The sequence below is a fragment of the Canis aureus genome, chromosome 30 (genome assembly GCF_053574225.1).
Source record: "Canis aureus isolate CA01 chromosome 30, VMU_Caureus_v.1.0, whole genome shotgun sequence".
NCBI lineage: Eukaryota > Metazoa > Chordata > Mammalia > Carnivora > Canidae > Canis > Canis aureus.
In genome coordinates, this window is record NC_135640.1 from 7,264,670 (window position 1) to 7,278,896 (window position 14,227).

The following is a 14,227-nucleotide window of genomic DNA, read 5'->3' on the forward strand; positions in this document are numbered from 1 at the left end:
TTTTTGTACCACTACAGAAATAATGGCAAATCAGTTTATATTTATCTATACAAACCTCCTAAAGAGGCTTTGTGTAAACTTAATATTTTCAAAAGCAGTTTATGTACTAAACATTTTAATCATTTGATTCAGATGTTCAAGGATCAAATTCCATTTGCTGCTTTGAGCTTGCAATTTCCAAAATTTAATCCTTTCTATTTCAGAATTTGTGACACTTGAGGAAACCTCTCTGCTAAGATTGATTGATTTGGAGGAGAAAAGTCTATCATAATTTGGTCATCCTGTGGTATTCAGTGAAAATTGGAAATGTGGAAATTACCCAAAAGTTGTCATTGGCTGTTCTGTGGACTTCAGATCATTCCAATTAGTATCAGAAAAGCCCAGCAATGATGAGGCAGCTTGGTAGATCATGTTCAAGTTTTAATTTTAATTTCATTTAATAAAGATGTCCTTATTTACATTAAGTTAAAGCGATAGTAGCCTTTTTTCCTAAGCCATTTCCTATAAATGCATATGTATATAATATTATATATATACACACATATATCACAAAGGCCTTTTTAAAAAAATATTTTATTATTTACTTATTTAAGAGTGAGTAAGCAAGAGAGTGAGAGAGAGCAAGCACAAGCCTAGGTGAGAGAGCACAGAGGGAGAGGGAGAAGCAGGCTCCCCAGTGAGCAGGGAGCGTGATGTGGGGCTCCATCGCAGGACCCTGGGATCATGACCTGAGCTGAAGGCAGACACTAAACAGACTGAGCCACCTAGGCACCCCACAAAGGCCTTTTTATTGTTTAAAAGTCCTTAGGGTTTTTAAGTAGTTGGTTTGCTTTGTTCTATTTTGTTTACAGTTTTAACCTGGAAGATATACAGTCTTTTAGGTATGTATTCATGAAAAATGCTGAGGATTTCAGAGACAGAAGATGTTATAAGGACCCAGTTACTTGTTACCAGGGAACCACAGAAAGGCACTAAGTCATTTGCAGTAATTGGCTAGAATGACAACTAGAAGGCAAATCTCCCTCTTCAAGAATGTTGAAAGAAGTCTTCTGACTAAAACCAATAATCAGAGATTCATCTGGCAGCTTAAAAAACACTTCTAGGTAACTTAGCATCGTGTCTAAAGTTTATCTGTTAAAATAGAGTTTGAGAAGGAAGAAGGGTCTGTGAGAATGGCTGCATTAGCCAAGAGATCACTTGCAAATGGCTGCTCTTGGAATGTTTTTACCTACTTTAGAATACAATTTTAATTATAATTGTGAGATGATATATGAATTGCAGAAGAAGCTGAACAAAATTTATAAATAAAATTAGAATTTGTGCTATACCATCAATAGAATAGTTATAATTATAAAAAATACCTATTTTCATTGGTTTTAAATTTAGATTACAAGATGACTTTTTAGTATACACACACATACTAAATATACATATACTAAATAAATAAATATATATATACATATATATAGAGAGAGAGACATAAACACACATACATATTATAAAAGCTATAAATATTCAAAATATATTCACATTTACTGACTCGACTTTCAAAATAGGTTTAGTTTCTCATTGGCTTAATGCTAATAAACTTAGGATATTTACCAAGATATTCCATCATATTTCTTAAAAGAAGTACTAGTATACTAAGGCCACATTTTCTATGAAAGACTGTTCAGGTTGGCCACTCAGCATTTCCTTGGATACCTGTTGTGTTCTGACCATTCTAAGTAAAAACAGAAATAGAATTTCCATTTCTTTTCTTTACATTTCTTTTCAATTTCTCAGATAATTACACTTCAGTGAAACAGTGGAGGCTTTACGATCACTTAAATATACACAAAACACTTGAGATTAAGATTGCTTGCTCAGATATTGAAACTGTCTCAATCTCTGAGAAATTTGCCTTGAAACACAGTTTGAGGAGAAGGATGAGAGATTGGAGGTAGTCAGAGAAAGTTAAGAGAGGATATATTGTATTAGTCCTAGTTAAACTTTAGTTAATTCAATAATAAATATTTTATCATATTTCAATATGAAGTCTACATTTTCATAAATCACTTTCTCACATGTTTAAGTCTAGATTCAAATTCTAATTCATTTGCTTGCTTCTGAACGCAAGATGCAAGCCCTGTGTCTCTTCTCTGAGTCTCAATGCCTGGCACCATCACTGGGACATAGCAACACTCAATAAATATTTGCTAAATAGAGGAATTTGAAAGGAATGGCAGAAATTGATTTTTAAAGTCAGGCATCTAATAGAAAATTAAGAGATAACCTATTCAAAGTAGATGTTCACTATTAACTTCTTCATGGCTTGGAAAAATAATTCATTGCTATTCAAAAACCACAAAAGGGAGGGTAGAAAGAAGACAAAATTTTACTCAAGAGGTCACAGGAGAAAAGGAGGAAAGGAAGGGGGAAGGGAGGAAAAGAGGAGAAAGGAAGGAGAAAGAGGAGAAGGAAGAGGGAAGTATGAAAGACCTTCTATAATATGATACATACTCTTGGATATGTACCACTTGCTCAGAGCTATGTTTAACATTCTCAAGCTTATCAATTCATTTAATTCTGAAAATTGAAGGCGATTCTATGGAAGGGTCATTATTTGTCTCTATAGAAGAGAATCCTGAAGATCTGAGAGGTCTCAAGACTTCCTCCACGTGAAAGCTAGGAAGTGACCAAAATGCAAAACTACATCTGTCTGCTTTACATCTTGCACCGTCACCACCATTCCAAATTCCTATGTTGCTAGGCTCTTTTCCAGGTAAGAAAAAGCAAGCAAATTTAAAACCTTCTTGCTTTGATTTTTAATTTTATGTACACTCTGGTTCTGTGCAGAACCAGTAGCTGAGGGCAAGGTCTTGCAGAGCTGGCAGAAGAGAGCATGTTGAGATAAACTGAGCACGCAGTTAATTAATGGAAAATAAAACTATGACACTGTTGCTAACGTCAAAGGCTGGACTTGATGCTCCAATTTCTGTGGAAGCTGGGACAGTGGAAATAGGGGTGAAATTTTCACAAATTGTTTTTAACTACAAGAGATCTGAAAGTGTAAATCAGAAGGAAGCTAAAAAGGAATATAAAATAATTTTTAAAGATAATACAAAGTTCCTATTTCTGTTTCCACATAGAATCGTGCTCATTTAAGAGAAGATGCCCAGGTGATATATTTTGGGGATCATAGTTAAAATAACCTAAGGACAGATTATGTGAACAACTTGTCACATTTATAGGAAATATAGGAAATATAAATATAAATGAGAAAATGCAGTTTTGCTCATATTTGATTCACTAACATGTCTGAAAAAGTATGGATCAAATATCTATGACTTATTTTGGGTGCTTTCCTCAAACTGCACAGAGTCCAGATTTAAATTCAATATGACTGTATTTGATTGATATAGCCATTGAGAAATGTGGGAGCAGTGTAAGAGCTTTGGGCTTGAATACAACAGACTTGTTTTTGACACTCAGTTCTGTTACCTAAGGGTTCTGTGACTGCCCAAATGATTTCAATATATTGTCTCAAGCTCGTATACCGTTAGGAACAGTAATAAGTATATCTTTCTCTCCTTCTTCTTCTTCTTCTTCTTCTTCTTCTTCTTCTTCTTCTTCTTCTTCTTTTTCTTCTTTTCTTCTCCTTCTTTTAACGAGAGAGAGAGACAGAGACACAGGCAGAAGAGAAGCAGGCTCCCAGCAGAAGCAGGGCCCAATGTGGGACTCGATCCCGGGACTCTGGGATCATGCCCTGAGCCAAAGGCAGAGGCTCTACTCCTGAGCCACCCAGGCATCCCAAATATATCTTTCTCATAGAGACAGAATATTAAAACTTTTTGAAAGCAGTAAGGTCTTATATAAGTTTCTGTTGTTTTTGTTATCCATTTATTGAGCAAATACTTCTTGAGTATTAACTTTAGTGCAAGCACTGTGATAGGCACAGCAAGTGAACAATAGTCTAAAGTCCCTGCCCTCTCAGTACTGTAGGCTAATGGAAGATAGAAATATAGACATACTGTCTTTATTAGCAGCAACACAGCCTGTATTATCGATCGTGTTCTGCATGCCGGGTACTGTGTCAGGGATTTCACTTCTAGTAATTTCTATCATGCCTTCAGCAACATCATTCTTTCAACTATCATATCCTCATATTGTCAAATATAAGCTGTTATGGGTAGGATTGAAGCAAGGCTTAAGTAAGCATGTACTTCAGAAAGACCATGGTGACTTTTCAGTGAGGGAAATAGTGAAGCAAGGGAATCAAGTTTTGATACTGTTGTTTTAGTAATATGAGAGTGAAAGAGAGAGAGAGATGTTTTCTAGAAATACAGAGAAAGGATGATTCTAGAAATATATAGGAGATAGAATTGATGTGATTCTGTAATTGGATAGTCCCATGGTGAACATGGGATCTAGAGAGAGGCCGTTCCCACAGAGATATGGGAGAAAGATAGAAGGATCTAGTTTAGTTCCTGACATGTCTTTAGAGTATCCCATGGTCTATGTCAGCAGAATTATCATAGGCTGTGTGGCACATGGGTAATAAATGAGAACAGAAGAAAGTGGAACCTGCTTATGAGACCATAGACAGTGTTCAAATAAGTAGGAGGAATACTGAGAAAACACCAAAAAAAAGTTAAAGTGACAGAGTATTTTAATAAAACAATTCATATATATATGAATTTATATATGAATATATATATTTATACATATAAAATTCATATGTATATATAATTAAAATTAAATGCTGTCAAATAAGTTTTGTCTAAGTAAAGTCTTAGAGATTTCTTTGAATTTAGTTAAAGTGAAGTTGTTGTTAATCTTGATGAGATACTTTCAGAGGAATGGGTTTGGGATGGGTTTCAGAGTAAAGAGAAATACCAACTAAAAGGAAAACTATTTTTTCTCTACTCTCTACTCACATTTTTAATATCAAATGTGTGCATTTTTTCCCCATACCAACCAACTCTCCAACATTTCAAATACCAACTCGTGTCCTACAATTCAGTTCTGAAACTATCTACCCAGAGTTAGCACAGTTTCCACAGGTTAAGGGCCCAGTCCTACAAGACTATCCCTTGTTTTAGATGTCAATCACAGACCTGAGCCTCAGCCACTTCTAGAGGACCAACTATAAACGAGGGTTCACCATGGCCCCTTTTTCAGTGTTGGATAATTTGGTAGAAGGACTCACATAATTCGCTAACTTGCTTTATTTACTATTACCAGTTTACTATAAAGGTTGCAACTCAATAACACTCAAAGGGAAAAGCACACAGATGGCAAGATTGTTGGTAGGAGTGTGGACCTTCCATGAAGTCTCCAGGGACACTGCTCTTTCAGGATCTTAATGTGTTCAGAACCTAGAAGTCTCCAAATCTCTTCATTTAGGTTTCCTTATAGAAGTTCCATTATGGAGATTATGATTGATTAAGTCATTAGTCATTGATAATTAACACAATGCTCAGTGCAACTGCCTGCCCTAGAGGTCATATATGAGGCTAAAGGCTCCAACCTTCTGAATACGTGGTTGATTCTTCTGGCAACCAATTCCCATCCACCAAGTCTCATCTCATATATGTCTGAAAAGGGCCAATTAGGAATAACAAAAGATAGTCCTTTTGCCCCACCACTCAGGAAATTCCAAGGGTATTGGAAGCTCTGTGTCAGGAAATGGGGATCAAGACTAAATTTATATTTCTTTTTATGTCAGAGGTAGAAAGGGAATCAGATTTTAGAGTGAGTGACAAGTGAGGAAGACAAGTATAGAATTTTCAAAATTGTGGGTGCTATGGGGAATCTGGATTAGAAAGGCTAAGAGGACTGAAAGGAAAAGGGAATATTGCCTTGTCCAAATTGTTGGAAGCATAGAGTGGGCAGGACCAATCCATGGACTTGGAGAAACTTATGCAGAGGAAAAATATCACAATGAGAGAATAATGACTAAATACTTATCCGTGGAGTCAGTTTTGACTTGTTGGGCTTCTCAAAGTGTCAGCATAAGTGAGTCAATTCATGTCTTCTTTTCAGAATTAATCTTAATAATCATGAAATTCTCATCCTATCCAAGAGCTTTTTGTCTCTGTATCTGTCTTTGTATTTTTACCTCTATCTTGAATCTGGACTCCCTCTGGATGTTCACATCATAAAAATGGGTCTCGGTGATTAGTTTTGAAGGCCCTTTTCAAGAGCTCAGTCTGAAGACAGAGATTTCTTTATAAAGGAAAGGAATAAAGAGAATACTTTTTTTTTAGTCTGAGGATGTCACATACAGAAATCAATATACTATTTACTCCATCCGTTTTGCATACTTATCTATTTACACTTTCCGAATGGACATTTCTACTAACAATTTCCTGAGTCTGGTGACAATTCGTAGGCAAGGGATTGCAGCACTATGAGCAAATACTTTGTGTCATCAGGCTGCCAACAGGTAAAAATGAAACACTTTTCACTGAAGGTGTAGACTCCTTGTGAAGAGTGTTACAGCCTGAGATTCAGATAACATTCCTCCACATGAGACATGTGTTCAAGTGTAGAGCATGAAATCCACGCCTTCAGTTTTGCATGGAAAGATGAAGACATGACTAAAAGATGATGACAACTGAAATGACATCTTGAGGAAAAATTCAAATGACACACTGTCTAAAATGAGGGAGGTAAACAAAGTAGAGAGTAATAATTTTTCACATAACATTAAATGTATTCTTGTATGATTATCAAGATAACAGAAACTTTATGGGAGACATTGATATTGTATTACACTTATTAGGTATTTTGAAATGTACTCTGACCCTTAGGTAAATAAGGTACTTCCATATAGCATTATTTATTTATTTATTTATTTATTTTTTTTTTTTTAAATTTTTATTTATTTACGATAGTCACACACACACACAGAGAGAGAGAGAGAGAGAGGCAGAGACACAGGCAGGCTCCATGCACCAGGAGCCCGACGTGGGATTCGATCCCGGGTCTCCAGGATCGCGCCCTGGGCCAAAGGCAGGCGCCAAACCGCTGCGCCACCCAGGGATCCCCATATAGCATTATTTAAAGCTTCATTGAGTACCCTAGAGATAAATGTATTATAAAATTTTGATATTTCTGTACACTGAACATATATGTAAATAGCACTTTTATGCATGAAATTTGCCATATTTATTCTAGTTTATCAAATAATACATATTGTTTAGGATGAATGCATTATGTAAAATGCTACTCTGTGCTTGAAAAATTTAACAGGGATACAAATTATCTGGTCTAAAAATACATAGAACCTATACAATGAGATCTAAAATTTAAGACTTTTATATTTTATTTAGTACTTATTATTCTGTAATGTATTTCCTTAGGCTTCATTTCCTCTTAATTCTGAAAAATAGCGCTCCTTATTCATGTACTGACTGATCAAAGACTCATATGTAGCACAGTTCAGATAAGAAAAACAGATCTTGAGATTCATAAGCCCAATCCATGAAAAATTAATAAGGTCAATTCATATTGTTTTCAATAATTTCTTATAGAAAACATGAAAAATGAAATTGAGGGTAACATAATATTTCATATAACTTTTAAAAACAAAGTAATATTTTAACCAATAGATACTTCCTGTATAATACTAGCTAAAATAAATTATGAATATATTTTAAATAACATAGTTTTTGTGTATGTTTGATTTAATTACAAATCCTTTCACTTAAATGCAAGTTTTATCATCTAAAAAACATACATAGGATATCCCTGAACTAAAATGGCATTATAACAGATGCTTGTGGAATTTAAAAGTAATCAAACTGGAATAAATCACCACTGTGGGAAATTTCATTTTTAGTTTCAATATACTTCCTTTTAGAGATATAGACCATGATAACTGGTATCTGAAATACAGTAATCAATGTGATAAAATCCTGGAAAGTATTATGAATTAAAAATAAATGAGCTAAACCCCAAAAGGAATTTATAGAAAACAAAATAACTGCTTGATCAGCACTGGAGCAAGCTACATTACTGGGGATTGCTGACATTGGAAACATAAGGCATTAATACTTAAAGGGAAGTGTGTCAATATATTTTATTACTTTTGTCTCAATATAATGCACGTTGAATTCTGAAACTAGCATGGGCAAAGTGGAAGTCTGTGGGCCTGTTGTGTGTCTGCTAGGTTGTCAAGACTGTCTCTTGAACCAAACTGATGTCAGGGGACAACTGCCGGCGGCTACAGAAATCATACTATGGAGACTGCCTGCAGAGAGACAATGCTCATGTTACTTGAAAACTACCAAGTATCTATGAAATGCCAGTCAGTTTCAAACCACAGAGAATACTGTAGAAAAAGGAAGTTCATAGTTTTGCTTTTATTTTATAGTAAACAGGGTATATTTTTTTACTCTTCAATTTCATCAGCACGTGATCTAAGTATTACTGAACAGGATTTCTTGACCATGGCACTATTAATATGATATAATAATGACTTTTTATGGGGAGCCTTCTTGTGCATTGCAGGATGCAATGATCCCAACCCATTAGATGAAGTGGGTATCCCGGCTCCCAAGTTATGAAAATCAAAAATGTCCCCAGATGTTACCAAATGTACCCTTGTGGACAAAATTGCCCCCATTAAGAAGCACTGTTCTAGAGTAATTTTTTTAGTTATATAAATATAATAGGATTTTATATTGACCTCTAGCTCATATCTATCAAAGGGAGATTTAATAGTAAAATAGTCCCTTAAAATTTAAGGGACTGATGAGGCATAAATGACAAAATGAATGAGTATGACATTTTATATATGACAATAGCTCTGATTTTTGATCCATTACCAGAACTCTTTTTGAAAAGATTTTATTTATTTATTTGAGAGAGAGAGAGAGCAAGCCCAGGCAGGGGGGTGGTTAAAGAGAGAAGCACACTCCACACATGGAATGGAGCTCTATACAGGGCTAGATCCCAGGACCCCAGGATCATGACCTGAGCTGAAGGGAGACACAACCTACTGAGCCACCCAGGAGCCCTCCGGTTATCAAAACTTCTAATACAACATCTCTTTGCATAGCATGTCTATGACCTAATTTTTATTTTTTAAAGATTTTTTTATTTGCCTTTAACTTTAAAACTGATTTTGAAAAAAAGAACACCTGAGTTATTCCTTTAAATTTTATTGTCTTATAAAACACACTATTTGAAAGAAGTCACAGTTTAACCATGCAATCTAGTTAAAGGTCCTAAAGTTGCTATTTTAATAAGTGAATTCTATTATTCATTTAGTTGAATGAAATATAACTAAATTATTTCACATTATAAGAAGGGGAACCTAATGATGGACATTTTTATGAAAACTTACAGATGATGCTCGTACTTGCTAAAACAGCATCCTGAATCTTGGTCTGCCTAATTCAATACCATTTCATTATTCATAGCATTTTCTAAATGTTCTAAGTCACAGTTTTAAAATTTAAATAAAACAAGAATGTTCTTTTGAATTCAATTTTAACTTTAAAATATATTCATTTATAAAGTGAGTCTTTGGGGATTCTGGAGATATACTATATTTTGGCCTTAATTTTATTGATTAAGAAATCTACTGTTATTTTAAATCTTATTTTGTTTCAAGTAATTGACTTTTATTCTCTGTTTACTTAAAAAAAATTCCTGTAATTTTACTACAATGGATTTAGGTTTAAGATTATTTTTACCTATCCTGTTCAGGATTAAGTATGCATCATCAAACTTAGGATTCATATATCTTCTTTTTTTATAATTCTGGAACTGTATCTACCATTATCTGAAAATATTATCTCTCCCTCATTTTCTTTTTTCTCTTTGCACTACTTCATTTTTATCATTCATGTCTTTCTAATACCTACCCCTCTTTACTCTTCAAGGCTGTACCTTTGTAATTTCTACTCTATTCCAGTTTACTAATGTGCTCTTATTCTGCAAGGTACTGTTTAATCCATAGCTTAGAACTTAGCATCAACATCTACATCTTCAAGTCTAGAAGATTTTAAATAATATCTCTTGGGGCACTTGGGTGGCTCAGTGGGTTAAGTATCTGACTTGAACTCAGGTCATGATCCTTGGGTCTGGGATCCAGCCCACGTGGGGCTCCTGGCTCAGTGTGAAGTCTAATTCTCCCTTTCCTTTCTCCCAGCTCACGATCTTTCTGTGTGTGTGTCTCTCTCTCTCTCTCAAGTAAATAAATAAAATCTATAAAAAAATTATCTCTCAGTACTTTTTAAACATTTATCTGTTTGGTATTAAATATTCTTATTCTACAATTCACATTTTTCTGTTATCAAATGTCTATGCTATGCTAATTATTCTATATGTTTTGTTGGACTATTTTCTTTCATGTAGTTTATATGCTGTTATTATTAATTTATGTTTAATTTTTTGCAAGCATAAGAGTTTCTTTCAGATGGTCATAGCACTTCCTTACAAAGTATATACCTGCCAGGCCCCTAGGGAGTTCACTAGTTCCACCTGAGGTGTTGTGTTGTTTTCTTAGTTTGTGCTTTTTGTACCTAGAAGTTATAAAAGTTCAGAAAACCACAACACAGAAATCCAGTAAAGCAGTTAAAAATACAATAATATTTTTCTTATCATATCTTTATGGGTATGGTTGTTCTCACAAGATCCCAGATTTACTCAGAAATCTGTTTCATCTACCCATTTTACACTGGCTCAAAGCCCTGCCACTTCTATGTGTCTTAGCATCTCCACTCCAACCATAGTCTGTAGCCACTATAACTTAGTGTAATACATATCTAGACTCTTGGGGCCTTAGATTGTGTTCTTAACACTTGCTTCGTTTTGCTGCCTGGAGATTTCTCTTACTTTCTTTTGAGATTGGCTGTATTAGCCTACTATTGTTATTGGTTGCCTGTATTATTCTGTAGCACTTCTTTATAAATGAAATGGGAACTAGTTTATGTCAACTTAGTTCACTATTTTGCCTGAGGCATCTGCTCCTCCTTTATTTAAACACATAGATCTGGGATCCCTGGGTGGTGCAGTGGTTTAGCGCCTGCCTTTGGCCCAGGGCGCGATCCTGGAGACCCGGGATCGAATCCCACGTCGGGCTCCCGGTGCATGGAGCCTGCTTCTCCCTCTGCCTATGTCTCTGCCTCTCTCTCTCTCTCTGTGTGACTATCATAAATAAATAAAAATTAAAAAAAAAATAAAAAAAATAAACACATAGATCTCAAACTTAACCTTTTTTGGCACATTTAAAATTAAATGAGTTAAATAACAAGGGATGGGGCACCTAGGTAGGTGAGTTGGTTAAGCGTCCAATTTTGATCTCAGCTCAGGTCATGATCTCAGGGTTGTGAGACGAAGCCCCATGTAAGGCTCCACACTAAACGTGGGGCTTGCTTAAGATTCTCTCTAATCTCTATTTCCCTCTGCCCCTCCCTACCTTCTAAAAATAAATAAACAAATAAATAAATACATAAGTAAATACACTTTATTATAATAAAGGCCAAGAGGCATTATAGACCATTATTATAGTATATTATGTGATGTATCTGACAACAGAAGGGAAAAGTAATGTTTCACAAAAGCGCTCAAAATATAGATTCTAAAGTGCTCACTAAAGCAAGGGAAGCTGCAGTGGAAATAAAACAATGAAATCTTTGCTACTGACAGTGCGCAGCCAGTCCCTCATTTCAGTTGCATACTAAACGGAGGATTAGAATACCTCTGTAGCTAACTTGTGATTACACTTCCCAATTTAATCACAACTCAACATATATTCTAGCAATGACATGTTCCAATGAAATTGTTAAGGAAATATATTTTTTAAAAAGATTGTATACTCCTAAGTAAGTAAAGGGAATTTAGTTGTATATTTTTCAAAGCATAGACATGGAATATTTGAAGGAAACTTTCAGACGAGCAAACTGATGTCCAGAGAGATTAGCAAAATTGAGACGGAGACACATAGGGCTTGTATCATGTTACTTTTTGTTTTGTCTGAAATTAACTCATTTAAATTGAAGTTTTAAAAAAAGTGAAATGGATTACTGTTGGCATGATCTTTTTTGTAAAATCACTTGTTATTTATTTGTGCTTACAGGTAGAAGGCAACTTGTAAGTACTTCTTTCCAATATCTACATTTCTGATGTGTCCTCAATATATATACATATATTTATCTTCATTAAATAATAAATTACTTAGTATGCCATGATTTAGTTATTTAAGCTGAATAATATCTTAAGTTGCTAATATATTTTTAAAATTTCCAAAAACCTATCTTTCCTAATGAAAGAAATTCTGATCTTAAATAAAACGGATGAATTGACTGCTGTGTCATGGCTCATAAGTATGTGCACAGAACTCACAGCGTTTCCTCACTTCATACTAAAAAAATGAAGTTATTGCTAATATTTGAAAATTAAGGGATTTAATATTACACTTTTATTCCACCATTTAAAAATTATTTAGACCTGAATAGGAGCTATGTTTACAACCAGCCAAAAAAAGACACATACAGCCTCAACAACTTACTACCTCCTCACTATTCTCTATTTTTTTTTTTTAACAATTCAGTCATGTTCCTTGGTATTTATTTTTGCTTGCTCAAATTTTTCAAATTTTGTTTTTCTCATAGTGGTTGTTATGAGTTGAATTGTGTCCCACAAAAAATGTATGTTAAAGTCTTAATACTTGCAGAATGCAATCTTATTTATAAGTAGGGTTGTGGTTGATGTATTTAATTAAGATAAAGCCATACTGGAGTAGGGCAGACTTTTAATCTATTACGACTGGTGTCCTTATAAGAGAAAAGAGTGCCAAGTGAAAACAGAGACATGCAAGAAGACAACCATTTATTAAATGAGGAGGAAAAGAATGGAGTGATGCTTTTGTGAGGTAAATAACACCAGGGCTGCCAGAAGCTGGAAGAGGCAGGGGGAGGCTCCTGTAGAAGCTTTGGAGGGACGGACCACAGTCCTGCCAACTCCTTGATTTCAGAGTTCTAGCACCCGGAACTCTGAGAGAATACATTTCTGGTGTTCTAAGCCATTCAGGTTAAGAGAAAAGTGAAATTTGTCTTGATTGTCTGTTTATATCTGCAGAGATACACACAACACTTATTGTCCTTTTTTTTCTTTTTATTAGCTTGGCTCCCATGGATATTTACCTTTACAATTCCTTTTCTTAAACTCAATGGGCTTCACCTCAGAGTTCAAATTTATTTATTTATTTATTATTTTTCCAGAGTTTAAATTTATACTTTTATTTGAGATATTGTTTTCACTAGTAAGAAATAATAAAGATAAAAGCTTACCAAAAGATAATAATACATTTATTCTTTGAGAAGCATTGGTAAAGGAACAGAATTTCTAAATATAAAAAATAGGAATAGAATTGCTTAAATAAGTATAAATATATCTTACACCTGAAAAAAATTAAGCATTCATTATCTTATTTGACCTTATTTGATTTTTCCAATAACCAGAGATATTTAGTGGGTCAGTCAGGTAGTACTTTCTCTGTGTTATAGATAAGAATATTAAATTTTTTGTTAACACAGCTAATGGCATTCTTTAGATAGAAATAAAATCAGTTGTTAATATCCAGGGAGTGAATTTTATTTTTTTAAAATATTTTATTTATTTATTCATAAGAGACACAGAGAGAGAGGCAGAGATACAGAGGGAGAAGCTGGCTCCACGCAGGGAGTCCGATGTGGGACTCGATCCCAGGACTCCAGAACCACACTGGGCTGAAGGCAGACGCCCAACCGCTGAGCCACCCAGGGATCCTGGGAGTGATTTTTATTATGGAAAACTATTTTGTCCAGTTTTATTAAAAATAAGTAGAAAATTGAAACATTGTAGCTCTCTGCAAGAAAAAACATTTGCATAAAGAAACATAGGCCACTAAAAGCATTGCCAAAAATACTTATAGAATAACTAGCAATGATTCAGGTTCCATTTTTGTTGTATTTGAACAATAAGGCAGTGAAAGAGAAAGGAAACAGTGAAAAGCAAGGTAATTGGTGAATTAAGAAGAGACACACAAAGCTAAATTCAAATTACAGCTATTTGATCCTATACATATTCCATTTCGTAAGCAATTATCTTAGAAAGTAATATAGCCAAAGAGAATAGCAAAGCAATCTATCACTCTATGATTCATAAAGAATTGTGTCTCACCAGTTGTGACTTTTTTTTTGGTATGTGTACAAAATATGAGGGCTTCATGTGTAAGGACATAAAAGCA

General features: G+C 34.5%; 1 protein-coding gene and 1 long non-coding RNA gene across 4 annotated transcripts in view; both read right to left on the reverse strand.

The window, feature by feature from the left end:
* The window catches only part of LOC144301715 (uncharacterized), a 39,909-nt gene extending 38,185 nt beyond the window's left edge, over window positions 1-1,724 (reverse strand). Inside the window, exon 1 of the long non-coding RNA XR_013368450.1 lies at window positions 1,603-1,724. This is a non-coding gene — a long non-coding RNA (uncharacterized LOC144301715). The remainder of the gene's footprint in view (window positions 1-1,602) is intronic.
* The window catches only part of CADM2 (cell adhesion molecule 2), a 1,060,955-nt gene that overhangs the window by 709,128 nt on the left and 337,600 nt on the right, over window positions 1-14,227 (reverse strand). The gene's annotated exons all lie outside the window — the stretch shown is intronic.